Raw genomic sequence first — 13325 nt, 5'->3', positions numbered from 1 at the left:
AAAGGTTCCGTTTTTGGTACTAAGATTTGGAAATCTCCAAAAAGTTCGTGATTCCTATAGAGTTAATAGGGACTTTAGAGTCAATAAAGTTTGAATTTTAAAAAAATGGAAATAATGACTGATTCCTGAAACATGGAGATTACAGGAGTTGGGTTGAGATTACATTAATGTAATCGTGGCATGCTAAACTGACAGACAACACCCTGGAATATTAGCCATATCTAAATGCTTTTTGTATCAAATTCTTGACCTGATTTTTGTCCCAGTTTCTTTTTTATATCAACTAGATTAAGTTCTTCCTTTAAGAAAAAAGTTTAAAAATTCTAATGAAAGGCGGCTGTCTCTACTATGAGTAACAAGAAAATCTGTTTTGCCAAGGCAGCGACACAATATTGAAATACCTGGTTTTAAATTTTATGTGGGTTTGGCAAATGCAGTCTGAGAGTGGCTAATATGATACCCGACCTGGTGTTAATAGCCAATGATAATTCCATATGTACCACCTGCTACCTGTCAGGCTACACGTTCTTTCTTTTTTCCTGTTTTGGCATGAAGGTTACATTAGCTGTGAATATGGGTCTTCGTGGCGAGAGAGGAGGCAGCATGAACTTCTCTATATGAAATAGAGCCTTGATGTAATTATCATTTTGGTTTCTTTTCTTCCGTCACCCCTTCTTCCCAACTCACTGCCCCCCATCAATGTCTATGAAGCCCTTAAAAAGCACAACATCCCATCCTGAATTTGGGAACTGGGGAGGGAAAAGAAAGGAGAGAAAGGGAAGGAGAGAGAATGAATCAAAGCATAAACTAGAATGTTTGTGGAGGAAAATCCTTCCGCCAAAAATATAAAATGAGAGAAATTTCCTGGAAGGCACAGATGAGGGGGAAATGCGTTCGCCGAAGGAAGATGTGGTTTTGTTAACCAATTGCTTTATACCTTAGTGTCTAAGTGCCACAGTCATATCTCTTTCTTCCTAAGAACATGTCAGGAATTTCTCAAAAGCCAGCTCCACCTGGATCACAATTGCTTCCTCTCTATTCTCTCCCACTGGTACATATTTTGAAATTGGGCAAAGCTGAAGAAAATATTTTTTAAAAACCCCAAACTTAAACCAAACCATTCGCCTGTCAATACATGGGACTTGACTGGGTGAGTTGTCTGGCTCTTCTGTCTCAAAGCTCTGCTCCAGTAGTGGGGGCTCGGTCCAGTGCTTTATGGGAGATGGGGAGACCCTCCGTCCACACATTCCCTGGCTGGAGAGAAATCAGGTTTCCTATTATAACCACTCAAAATGGATTATGGAGAGTCTAAAAGATGAGCAAAGAACATCAGAATGATTTTTTCTTGAAAAGTGAAGACATTATCACATAGTTTTCAAAAGAAACTAATTTTTGCCTCTGACTAGTATCATTATCCCAGCTGCTGTTATGTTCCTTCTGAGTAACAATGAAAGGCACAGAAAGCTCCCTTTCTTTCAGGCTTTAAAAAAATCTTCCTGAACCATTTAATCTCCTTGGATGGGGACTAAAGGCAAAGGCTATGGTTTGACTCAGAAAAATTGCCCAAATCTCTGATGTTTCCAAAACTCTCCAAGTAATACCGTTGCTCAGAAAGATTGTTGCAGCTTTTTTTCAGGTGCTTTCAAAGTATTTCTCACCACGGTCAGTCATTGCGGTGGCCCCATGAGGGAGCGGCCTCAGGTTCTCCTCCTAGACAAGGAGAAAAAAAAGGAATCTAGGCTGAGTCTCCAGAGATTCCCCTCAGTCTGGCTCCCCGGCATCTGCTCCGGGCGGTGGGCACAGGCCTCTGAGGGGCCAGTGATCTTTTTAACTTTCTTCTCAACTCCAAAGCTAGTGTATGTCCTAGCTTTGTCCATATATTTATGGTTAATAGTGAGAAGTAATGGTGAGAAACCTGGGAAAATTGTTTCCCATCCTTCAGATGAAGTTTCTATTGTGTATAGAGTCACTGTAAAAACGAAGTGATAAAAAGCCAGGCACATTCAGGCTTCTCTCTTCTTTTGGCCCAAGAATCTTTTGGCCACTAATGTTAGTGATTTTGCCGAGGGGAAGGACCTAGGAGCTCAGTATTTTCTCTAAAGTTATTTCTCCTCTCTTTGAAATTTAAGCACTTCCTTTGCCAGAGCACGCATTTCCCACTTTCTAGATTCATTCTCAATTTGCATGACTATCTATTAAGCTTACCTTGGCCTTCCAGATTCCCACCATATTTAGAATTTTCCAGAAAGTCATCTACCTACCTTGAGCTCTCCTCTTCCTGGTTTATTTTTCAGGTCAAAATTCAGCTTCATGCTTGGTTGTAAAATTATATAGGTTCACGTTTTCAAGCACACAGATGCTTACGTTTCTTTGAGACTGTACTCTTCAGCTTTAAAGAAGGACCCTTCATTGTAATCATTACCGAAAGGATACAGTACTAATGGAACTTAATTGTTTCCACTGGATGCATCTCGGGTGTTTTTGGCAGCCAAAATGAAAATGATTCCAAATACCATCAAAGGGGCTTATAAGCACCCAGCATGCACAGAGTGTTTTGATATACAGTGGAGTGTTAATATCATTATCTCTCCTAATACAACATACGGTTCCTTTAATCCTCTCCCGCCTCTGTGATCTTAGAAGATCCCATGGATAGAAGGCAGAGAATAAAATACTATATACAAGGAGACAAAGGGAGAATTAGTCCCCATCCTCTGAGTGCATTTTTTTTAATTGTTTGAATCTTGGCTTCAAACATGTACCTTTATCAATACTGACTTCTGTATCTTCCACGCTAGTTTGAGTTTGTATGCGACATCAAACATACCTTTTCACACATGTTCTTTCCAGATTTTTTTTAACACTTACTTAGCAGTTTATAGAAGGAAGTGAATGATCTCCTCAAGCTGCTTACAAATTAAAAAAAAATCTGTGCTTATTAATTATGCAGGATTAGTCTAATTATAATTCAGCAAATTAATTAGCGACAGAAGGTGTTCTGAAACATTGGAGTACATTTGCATGTTAAATGGAGAGGCTAGTCTGTAATATATGTAAATTTATGCATGGCTTCATAGTTTAATTTAAAAATTTGCAGCTGCATATGGTATGGGAGCAGGTGAAAAGTCAGTTTTAGTTTAATGATGCTAACAAACATTGGATGGTGTCCTGTCTTAGAAAGAGAATGCACTCATATCTGCTAATCTACGACTTTGTCATAAGAATATAATATTACATAGATGCTCAAACTCAAGGTCATTAGTGAATAGACCCATAGGTGCAATAGGTATAAAGCTGAAAACTGCAGAGAGAAAGCTATGACAGAAGCCCAAACTATGAACTTCATTCTCCACTTTATCCAATATTGCTTATTGAATCAGTCAGACTTAGCTTCGGGAAAGTAGCATTTCAGCCTGTGAGTACCTTTTTGTCTGACTGGTATCTATTCTGGCAGGTGCAGAAGAGTTGTCCAACCTTGATTCCCTTTCCAAATATTCACATTTGCACTTCATTTCAATTTCCTGGAGCCGTGGGAAAGTTATTACCAAGTTATGAATTAATGGTAGGGTAGAGAGTTTTACACATTGGCCTCAACCATCTGGCAAAACAGTAAAACCAGCGGACCAGGCAGCAGCAAAGGGCTCTTGGTGTAATTGGTGTTCACTGCTCAGCCTAGCATAGATGAGCTTGGGGGGAGGGCCGAGGACGAAGGGGGAAGGGAAGGCGGCAGAAGGGGCACTAAGGAAATAGGACGGTAAGGACCCATTAAGCTGATGGCTGGCTAATAACTTCATTTCTCTCCTTCACCGAGTAGTCGTGGCATTAGAAAGGGAAATAGATTTGTAGTCTAATTCTGAAGCCTCACTGAAAGATGTTTCCTGAACTCAGTCTGTATGTTCAGTTTCACCCAGTCTTTTCCCCTTTTCTTGATGAAAAGAAAGAGGAAGAGATACAGCAAAAAGGAGGATACAGTTTTTAAAAAAAAGAAAACCGAGGAAGATGGAGCTGTGCACGTTGCAATGAGCCCTCCAAAGACGTTTTGTGAGGACAATTGAAATTGCAAACATGCTCTTAGTGTGTTTCAGTCCACGTGAGGCCCGAAGAGTTCAATTATTATTTTCATTAATGGTGTCAGATTTCCATTCGAGTGCAAAAACAAGGACTTTTCCTTAGAGGCTTTTCCCCTGTGAGTCTCGTAGTGCCAAGTAATGGAATTCAGGAGAGGGGAGATGTGTCTGAATGTAGAAGAAAAAATATTCTAACCTATAACCTCTGGTTCTCAGAAACTGCAGTGTGTTGCTGGTCAAAAATAAGCGGAGAATCAAAGTGGCCTCCTTGTTTTGGCACCTCGGCAACTGTTTACAGTCAGTTGCTTGCCACTGGAGCTATGGGAGACATTCCCTCCAGAAGAAATCATGAAATGGCTTTGAAATGAAGTCTATCGATATGGAGTCAGATTACACAGTGGGGGAAGTCGCTCCCTCCTGGTGCCTAAATGAATATAGCAGATCTTACTCCTGAGGCTGTGTGTTTGGTAACGAAGGCACGATTGCCAAACTGAAATGCCACTTCCAGGAGCTTGTAATTGGCGTGAATGCCAAATAGAAAATGGCCTGTTGCCAGGTAGGAACCAGAGTCAGTGTATGTAGCTCTGAACTATTTTGCCTGCCCATTGTCTACTGAAAACAGTGACGAGGATTTGGGCCCTTCATCTTTGGTTGTTTTTGTTCTCTTCCTGCAATGTATTGTGTAGATTAATTACAGATTCTTTTTTAAAAAATCTCTCCCTAAAAATTAAGGGAAGATCTACAAGTGGAATATATGTTAATAGTGAAAAATAAGGAATGTAGAGGAAGAACAAAATCTGAATTTGTGGCAAGTCCCTCTGGTAACTTGGTATGGAAAACAGGTCATTTTAAAATGGGGGGGGCAGGGACAAAGGGGCAATTCAGGGGAGAGGGGGCACAAGTATGCCTGGTGAAAGGTGAAGGAGCTAACTTACTAGGTGTCAGGCATTTACCCCAATACTTTGCATGCATAGCTATTCCTCACTATTCCTAGGAGTTCATCTTACAAAGGAAGGAAGTAAAGGTCCCCAATAAATATTAAGTAAGCAAATAATAACAATAATAATAATTACAGAAGACTCAACATCGTGTGAAAATGGCTTGCTAAGGACACCCCAAAGTCTGAAATTATCTGCTATGAAAGGAATTAACTCGATGGTCTATTTAAACATCTCCACTGTAGGAGAATCCCCTCTGTCCCTCAGATAATTCTTTCTAAAGTTAGCTTTGTTGACTTGGTTCTCAAAAAATGTTTTCCAAGGTTTAATTCAACTTATGTTACACATATGACTTCAGGCTTTTTTCCTTATAGTCTTCATGGACAAATGGGCCTGAGTCTTCCTCACACACTCTAGCAGTCTTCTACATTCTTTTTGCAGAGGGCTGCAGCTGTGGGATCTGTGCCATCTTTGGACCATGTGGATTCTTGAAACATCTTGTTTTCCAAATATCTAATAGACTTGCTTATCTTCCTCTGCACACTCCAAAATAGCCACAGAATTTCTAGAGAACGAAGTCCCTGACAGGAATGAAAGGCTTTTTTTGTTTGTTTGCTTGTTTTGTTTTGCAACATGAAGAATGACTCCACTCTCATATCCAGTGAGTAAGATGGAGGATGTGCTGTGATCCCCCAAGTAGATCAATGAGGCACTAGTCTCCTAAAACAAAGAGCTGCTTGGCAATGTGTCCCACCTCTCCTTCAAAAGAAGCTTCGCCAAGCTCCTGCCAGAGCAATATGTTTCTAAGAGTCGGGCAAACCAGAGTTCCACTCTTAGCTCTTCCACTTACTATCTGACCTTGGGAAAGTAATCTGACCTTTCTGAGCCTTGTTCATCTCCTCTGTAAAATGGGGATGTTAATTCTCCTACTCTCAGAGTTGGGGGGATTAAGTGAAAGCATGCATGGCAAATAATATGTGGTGAATAAATACGGGATATATATATGCCTAAGTGACCATTACGACCAACTGGTTGACTGAATGACCTGTTGACCAAATGACCGGTCGGTAGCTATGACATTCACTGACCACCAGGGGGAAGACTCTCAACACAGGAGCTGCCCCCTGGTGGTCAGTGCGCTCCCTCAGCCAACCTCCTGTGGCTGACCAACCTCCCGTGGTCCCTCCCCCTGGCTGGCCACCTCCAATTGGCCCTGATCAGGACTGGGCAAGACAGCCCCAATTGGCCCCAATCGCAGGTCAGGCCAAGGGACCCCACCCATGTACAAATTTGTGCACCGGGCCTCTAGTTATTACTATCATCATCATCATAACAAGTCCTTAGCTAAGTGCAGTTAGAGAGGTTGAGTATAGTTGGAAGTAAGAAAATTTATTGCTTAAAGATTTCTGTAAACTTAAATTTTTTGGATCTGAAATGGCCTTTTATTGAAAAAGTCTAGGTGAATAAGCTTTAGTGGTAATATGAGCCTTCCATAGGAATGTATGGAGACTAAAGAGTCTATACCTACTCTGTTTATGTATTTACTAGTGGCCTGGTGCACGGATTTGTACACATTGAAGGGAAATTAATTAGAAGAAAGATTCGTGTGGTAATTACGTTACTGCAAAAAATTACATGTCAAAATAGTAAATATAATATAGTATCATAAAATTAAAACACACATGCAATTGGCATCAGTGAGAGCTTTATATGAAGTGAGTCAAAATTTATTTTTAAATTGCCAGTGCACATCATATGTACTGGCCAGTCAGTCGGTCAGAGGGTCAGATAGACATACGGTTGGTCACTTAGCCTTTTGTACATATAGATATTTACTTTTTAAGGGATTGTATAATAAATGGATTACATAGAAAATCAGCTTATAAAAATGAGTATTTGACTTAAGCCTAAAGTAGCCACTCATTTAAAAATTTTAAGCCATCTCCCCCTTTCCATGGATCTTCTTGGACCTTTGCACCAGCGCCATCTTACCAAGCAAATCTCAAGTACCGTGCATTCTCAGATGCCCTATTGTCAAGTGTATAGGATACAGCAAGAACCCACGGAAAGTCTGACATCCCAGAGTCTACTTAAATTTGTGGACTTAAATGAGACTCCCATAAAATCCTTAGAGCTTCTTACCTGGGCTGACACCTAAACCATCAACAGATTTCTCAAAAGCAAGTGGTGTTCAGGCCAAGGCTGCCCGTCACCTTACGTGGACTGCCGGGTTTGGATTCTGTTGGAGGTTTGGGGGGAGGAAAATGAGTTCTCTGTTGCTGGAAGGTTCAAAGAGGATATCACAGCGAAGACCTAGATTAAAGCTGGATCATTATCATTGTGCTTTACACTAGTGTCAAGTGGAAACCAATCACCTAGGACAGTGGTTGGCAAACTGCGGCTTGTGAGCCACATGCGGCTCTTTGGCCCCTTGAGTGTGGCTCTTCCTACTAAGCCTTAGGAGTACCCTAATTAAGTTAATAACAATGTACCTACCTATATAGTTTAAGTTTAAAAAATTTGGCTTTCAAAAGAAATTTCAATCATTGTACTGTTGATATTTGGCTCTGTTGACTAATGAGTTTGCCGACCACTGATCTTAGGAGTTTTCCTACCACATAGCTCAGAGTGAGCAAGTGGCCCTCTGGGTATGTCCCTCCAGCTCTGACTACTTCTCAAACGATGTTAGCTTGAGAGGGTCCTGGGAGAAGAGAGGCAACTGTCCATTCCTTTCACATACAATTTTATGGTCCAGCCTATCCCTATATTTGGTAGTGCTCAGAAATGATATGAGAGTGTTTTAAAGGAAAGGGGTTACCTTCTTTTCAGAAACACTCCCAAACAGTGGAAGCCAATTGTATTTTAATTTATAGGACTCTGGAAAAGGAGGTTTAGTAGTTAATCCAGATAAATTGTGTTTTCCTCAAAAATCAATGGACATAGACCTTTAAGCACCTACAGTGTTTCAGGCTAATTCTGAAATGGCTCAGACTTTAGTGATCCAGCCTACTTATGTGGCCATGGTGGCAGAGAGAGAACCAGATACTACAGCAAACCCGTGCTTGGCCCTTGGAAATTGTGGAGGGTGTTCTCATCCCCATGGTGCATAGATGTAGCCATATCATCACAGAAGTTGTTTCCAGAGTAGGCAGAATTAGATCTTTTTAAAGGAAATAAATTTCAAAATGAAAGGTGTTTTACAAATTATTTTTCATAGAGTAAAGCTCTGCATAATGGTAGCTGTTACTAGTGCCAAGTTCACATTCTTTTGATATACATCTCCTCTAATCTTTTTGTTTAAAGAAGCTTTTGTGCCTTCCATAGTGCTCTCCTAAAGATGTTATGCATTACAATTTCTTAGAAGGCACTAGAGTTTGGATTTCAAATTGGAGGTAAATTGAATGGCCTCTTCCACACATCTGGAGAAATATTATACTGGGTTCTGTACTAGTCAGATCATTGGTTGTAATCCTAGATTATGGCATTAATATTAAGTGGTTATCCTTCCTGTGGTTTAGAGATCCCTCCCTGTCCTACCACCAGACCTTAAGTCCACATCCTATTTGTGCATCTAGTTTACATCTCAGTTTCTATCTGGGATGTGCTCAGCACTTGTCTAGAGCCACCTAGAAGCTTTCATACCATTCTTAGACAGTGCTAAGTGCTCCAATATTCCAGAGAATGGGGAGGAGAAGAGATTTATTGGGTACTAGGTAAGCCCCTGGGATTGTACTCAGACCCTTATTCAGAGGTCTCCAGACTCATCTCAGTATCTGCAGAAGCAAATTTTGAATAGTTTGGTTGTGTGTTCCATGAGGGCAAGGATTTTGTCCATCTTGCTTGCCATCATGCCTGAAAATTGGTGGCAAATATTGCATACTTAATAACTATCAAGTCAGTAAATAAATGAACTCACCAGGGGTTTTCAAAAGTAGCATTTACTTCCATGCCACTATCTTTGACCTAATGTTTTCCTTTTGGTGTGCTATCATCCTCTCAATTTTAGAGAAACCTGAATCCTTTATAGTTTTGTTGTTATTGTTGCTGTCTTTGCTTTTGTAGAGCATATTTTCTGAAGTTTTTTTAAATTCTCACCTGACAATATGTTCATTGATTTTAGAGAGAGGAAGGGAGGGAGAGAGAGAGAGAGAGAGAGAGAGAGAGAGAGAGACATTGATCAGTTGCCTCCCATACACACTCCACCGGGAATCAAACCCGAAACCTTTCAGTGTACAGGATGACTTCATCAAACTGAACCACACCGGCCGGGGCTCTGAAGTTTTGTTTAAACAGCCATATTGATATATTATTTACATACTATACACTTCACCTATTCCAAGTGTACAGTTCAATGGTTTCTAGTATATTCACAGAGCCTTGCAACCAACACCGCAACCTAATTGGTGCAGGAAACATAGGACGCCAGATGGAACTTGTTGCCAGAAAGGCCAAGGTTTAAATTCTTGTTTCGTCACTTACCAGCTGTGTGGTCTTGGGCAAATTTATAAATTCTTGGCGCCTTTGTTTTCCTAGCTGTGAGAAGATTTGCCACTCATAAAGTTGTGAAAAATAAATGAGGCAATGAATATCAAGAACATAGCTGGAAGCATGGCACAGAATAGGCATTTGGCTAGCCTTCTTCCTCTGTCCTCTGTGACCCTGTACCCTTCAGCTGATGGACCACAAAGCATGGTGAGCAGGGACAGAGATGGCTGTGGTCTATGACATTCCTGAGCCACCTTCTCCTGCCTTGGAAGCATAGAGAAAGGATGCTAAGGGAAGGTGCATCTCGCTCAACAACCTGCCCATCAACCTCATGATACCGGTCAAGGCATCAGCCAAGATGCTCCATTTTCTACCAATCAGCCATTCCTGCCTCTTTCTTTCACTCTCAGAGCAGTGGGCTTGATGTATCTCAGAAAAGCCCTGTTCCCACCTCCAGCTGGGCTTCAATAAGTGATGATCTTTTTGCCTTCAGTGGTTTCTGCCCCCAATGTAGCCATTTCTGGTGGGTTTTCAGCTCTCTGTGTTTTTCTTAGCAAGCACAGAATAGTAATGCTGGAAGGACCCCAGGGATAATCCGGTTAAACCCTCTTAACACTTGAAGAAACCAAGGCCCAGAGAAGCGAGGTAACTTGGTTACAAAGTTAGTTGGTAGCAGATCAAGACTAGCTCACTGTCAGCATTTAATAAATATTTATAGAGTGAAGGAATGCCCTTTGGTTGACCTAGGAACTTGATTGAAATCTGAGGGTTTGAGTTCACTTTTGGGGAGAGGAGGGAATATTTTTTTTTTAAAAAAATTATTTTTCAGTTAAAGTTTACTTGAGTTCATAATTGTAAATGTATCTTTATTGTTGAAAGTATTACAGATGTTCCCCCCCCCCCCGAATTGACTCCCCTCCACCCTGCTGCCACCCCCTCCCCAGGCCTTCACTGCACTATTGTCTGTGTTCATGGGTTATGCATATATGCATATAAGTTCTTTGGTTAATCTTTTCTCACCCCCCCCCTTCCCTCTGAGATTCATCATTCTGTTGCATGCTTCCATGTCTGACCCCACCTCTCTGTTCCTCTTTATCTATAAAAGGAGGATAAACCTGTAGTTAGTGCATCCTCTTAAGGAAGGAGATTAGAGGCCCTGCGAAGTGGTGATCACATTTACATAGTCAACATTTTTTGGAGAAAGTGAAAATAACTTCCATCCCGATGAGAACCTACACGTTTGGTCTGAATCTTGAAATTCATTCTGGTTTCCCATTTCTAAGTAGAGAGAGCTGACATTTTGCAGGCAGCTCTGCCTGCGGAGGGATCTGGACCCAGGGGATTTGTTCCCTGAACGTTACCCTGTGGTTAATGGCTGGTTTGGTCAGGAAAGGGCTCTGTACCAAGCCCCTGAGCATGATGGGTGGCGGGGTACAAGGAGGCAGGTGGAAGACATCAGTAAAAAGAAGAGAAAAAATTGGAGATGTCAGTAAGCCCCAGAATTCCTTTAAATTAATTTCTAGGTCCACATGTAAACTATCCAGGCCATAATTCCTGGTGCTGGCCACTTAGAAATAGAAATAACAGCCTCTTTTACGAAGTACTATACAATATAAGAGGATTCTTCCTCCGCCCCCCACCCCCCTCCCCCACCACTCTCTTAGCCTTTGTGAACAGAATGTTATATCTATAGTGTGCAGGGGGCTGTGTAGGTTGAAACCAGCAAAATGAGTCAAAGCTGGGTGTTTTCCGTCCTAAGGACTGTTAAGGGTCCTCATTTAAAAATGAATAAAGCCTTTCAGCAGGCCCCTCGTTTCCCTAAACCAATTTGATTTTATGTAAACATTTATCTCCTTTGCACTTTTCCACCCACCACACCATGGCTATAATAACGCCTTCATGAACATTAATGTGTTCACCAGATACGTTTCGGAGGAAGGGTGGGGTAGGTAAGGGGAAGTATAACACACACAGAAAGCATTATAAGGAGCCCAATTGTGGGAAAACTTTCCCCAAATCAAGGAGTTGGTGAGAGGAAGCACTGGATTTGATTCTAGTGGGCTTTTTGTTTTTTGGGGGGTGGGGTGGGGGATGGGGTGGAGGTGATATCGGAGGCGAGAAGTGAATCGCTGATGCGGCCTTGGAGGGCGATGTGGAGCGGGGTGGGGACTGTTGTCTGGAGAGAGACTTCCCAGGGAAAAGGCAAGTTCCGAGTCTGCGGAGAGCGTCTCAGCGCCGGCGGAGCCGCAGAGGACTCGGCAGACGCACGAATGGAAGACTGTTTCCCCGTCACAAGCGGAATGTTTGACTCCGAGTCCATCTTTTCTCAAATAAAAGCGGCTCTCGTTGTAAAGTGCTCCGAGGGCTGCGGGCAGACACTGGGCGCGCTTTGGGAGCGCGGGCAGGTTGCGAGTTTGCAGGCCGCTGCGCGAAGCCTTGGGAGCCTTTCCTCTGCCTTGTCATCCGCAGGCGCCTGGGTGGGCACCTCCCGCCCAGAAAAGATTAAAAAAAAAGATGGTTATACTCCTCAAAGTAAAAAAAATAAAAAAATAAAGATTACAGGGGAGATGTGAAAAGCAGATGTTATAAGATAATGAAAAAGTATTTAACTGTTATTTCTAAATTCACACCCAACCCTATTCATTAGATAGGGGGCAGGAACACTTGACCACTTATTTTTAGGAAGTCTAGAGAAAAAGAGATTCACAGAAAAAAAATAAATAAAACGCTCAGAAAAGTGCAATTCCCCTCCTCTCCTCCTTTATCATTTACTGTTTATCTTTCCATCAGGTTTCCTTTTTTTTTGAAGTGTGAAATACCATCCATTGGAGTGCTCTCTAGTTCTTCTGTGTGATTTGTAAAGAATTAACAATAAACACGAGGTCAGCATGCGAGCATCTCACCGACCGTTGCTTTAAAATAGAATTTTTGGGAGCACGGTTGATTTCTTCTTATTTTTGCTGGTAAATTCTGGGGGAAATGTATATCTTTTCCTTTAAAGTTCTAATTCAAGGCATGGATGTGAGAGTTCTGAAGGGACTTTGGGACTGCGGTAAAATTTCGTTGTCATAGTAACAGAAAGGGAAATAGGCCTAGCTCACCTGGGACTTTAGCACTGCAAAAGCTGGATTTTTTTTTTTTTTAAGGAAAAAGACTCTGCAAGTAAAATAAATGAAAAACTTATTGTATTTTGAAACAAATTTCCAAACATTAAATACATAAATCGCTGAAAAGGCCACTTCTGCCATTTTTCTTGGTGGATATACTTATCTGATTAAAGATGCCCCATTTTTAAATTAGTTCATTTAGGAGATTATTGGCTTAAAAAATATGTCTTACGAATGATGACCTCGGACCATTATTCTGTGCCTTTATTTTTTCTGGATAATCTATAAGAAGGAGTAAAAGGACATTCACTCTTGTTATTTAATCATAAAACCCCCAGCGTGTACCCTGCACAGACTGACTCTGTCTTTGAGTGGTAACATAACATTTTCTGATGTGTATGCACATTGGCTGAGAATATCAGGCCCCCTCTGTGTGTGAGGGTGTGTGTGTGGGGGGGAGGGGGGTGGTGGTGAGCAGGAGGTCGTGTGTGGGGGGGAGGGGGTGGTGGTGAGCAGGAGAGTGTGTGTAGGGATGAATGCCCGGCGATGAGCAGCAGGGTGTGTTCGGGGAAGGGGGGCTGTGGCAAGCAGAAAGGTGGTTGTGGTGAGAGAGGCGGTGAGGCACGCAGGGGGGGGTTTTGTGCTGGTACGCGGATGATGCCCCCCCAGAGTTGGGTTTTTTGGGTGCCAGGGGGGGTTGTGTGGTGTGGGTGGGGATGTTTTTCTAA

General features: G+C 41.9%; 1 protein-coding gene across 3 annotated transcripts in view; it reads left to right on the top strand.

The window, feature by feature from the left end:
- The window catches only part of EBF2 (early B cell factor 2), a 192930-nt gene that overhangs the window by 118424 nt on the left and 61181 nt on the right, over positions 1–13325 (top strand). The gene's annotated exons all lie outside the window — the stretch shown is intronic.

Source organism: Myotis lucifugus, unplaced genomic scaffold, assembly GCF_000147115.1.
Source record: "Myotis lucifugus unplaced genomic scaffold, Myoluc2.0 scaffold_148, whole genome shotgun sequence".
NCBI classification, from domain to species: Eukaryota; Metazoa; Chordata; class Mammalia; order Chiroptera; family Vespertilionidae; genus Myotis; species Myotis lucifugus.
Note: the sequence above shows the minus strand (reverse complement) of the source record. Positions and strands in the feature narration are given on the sequence as shown.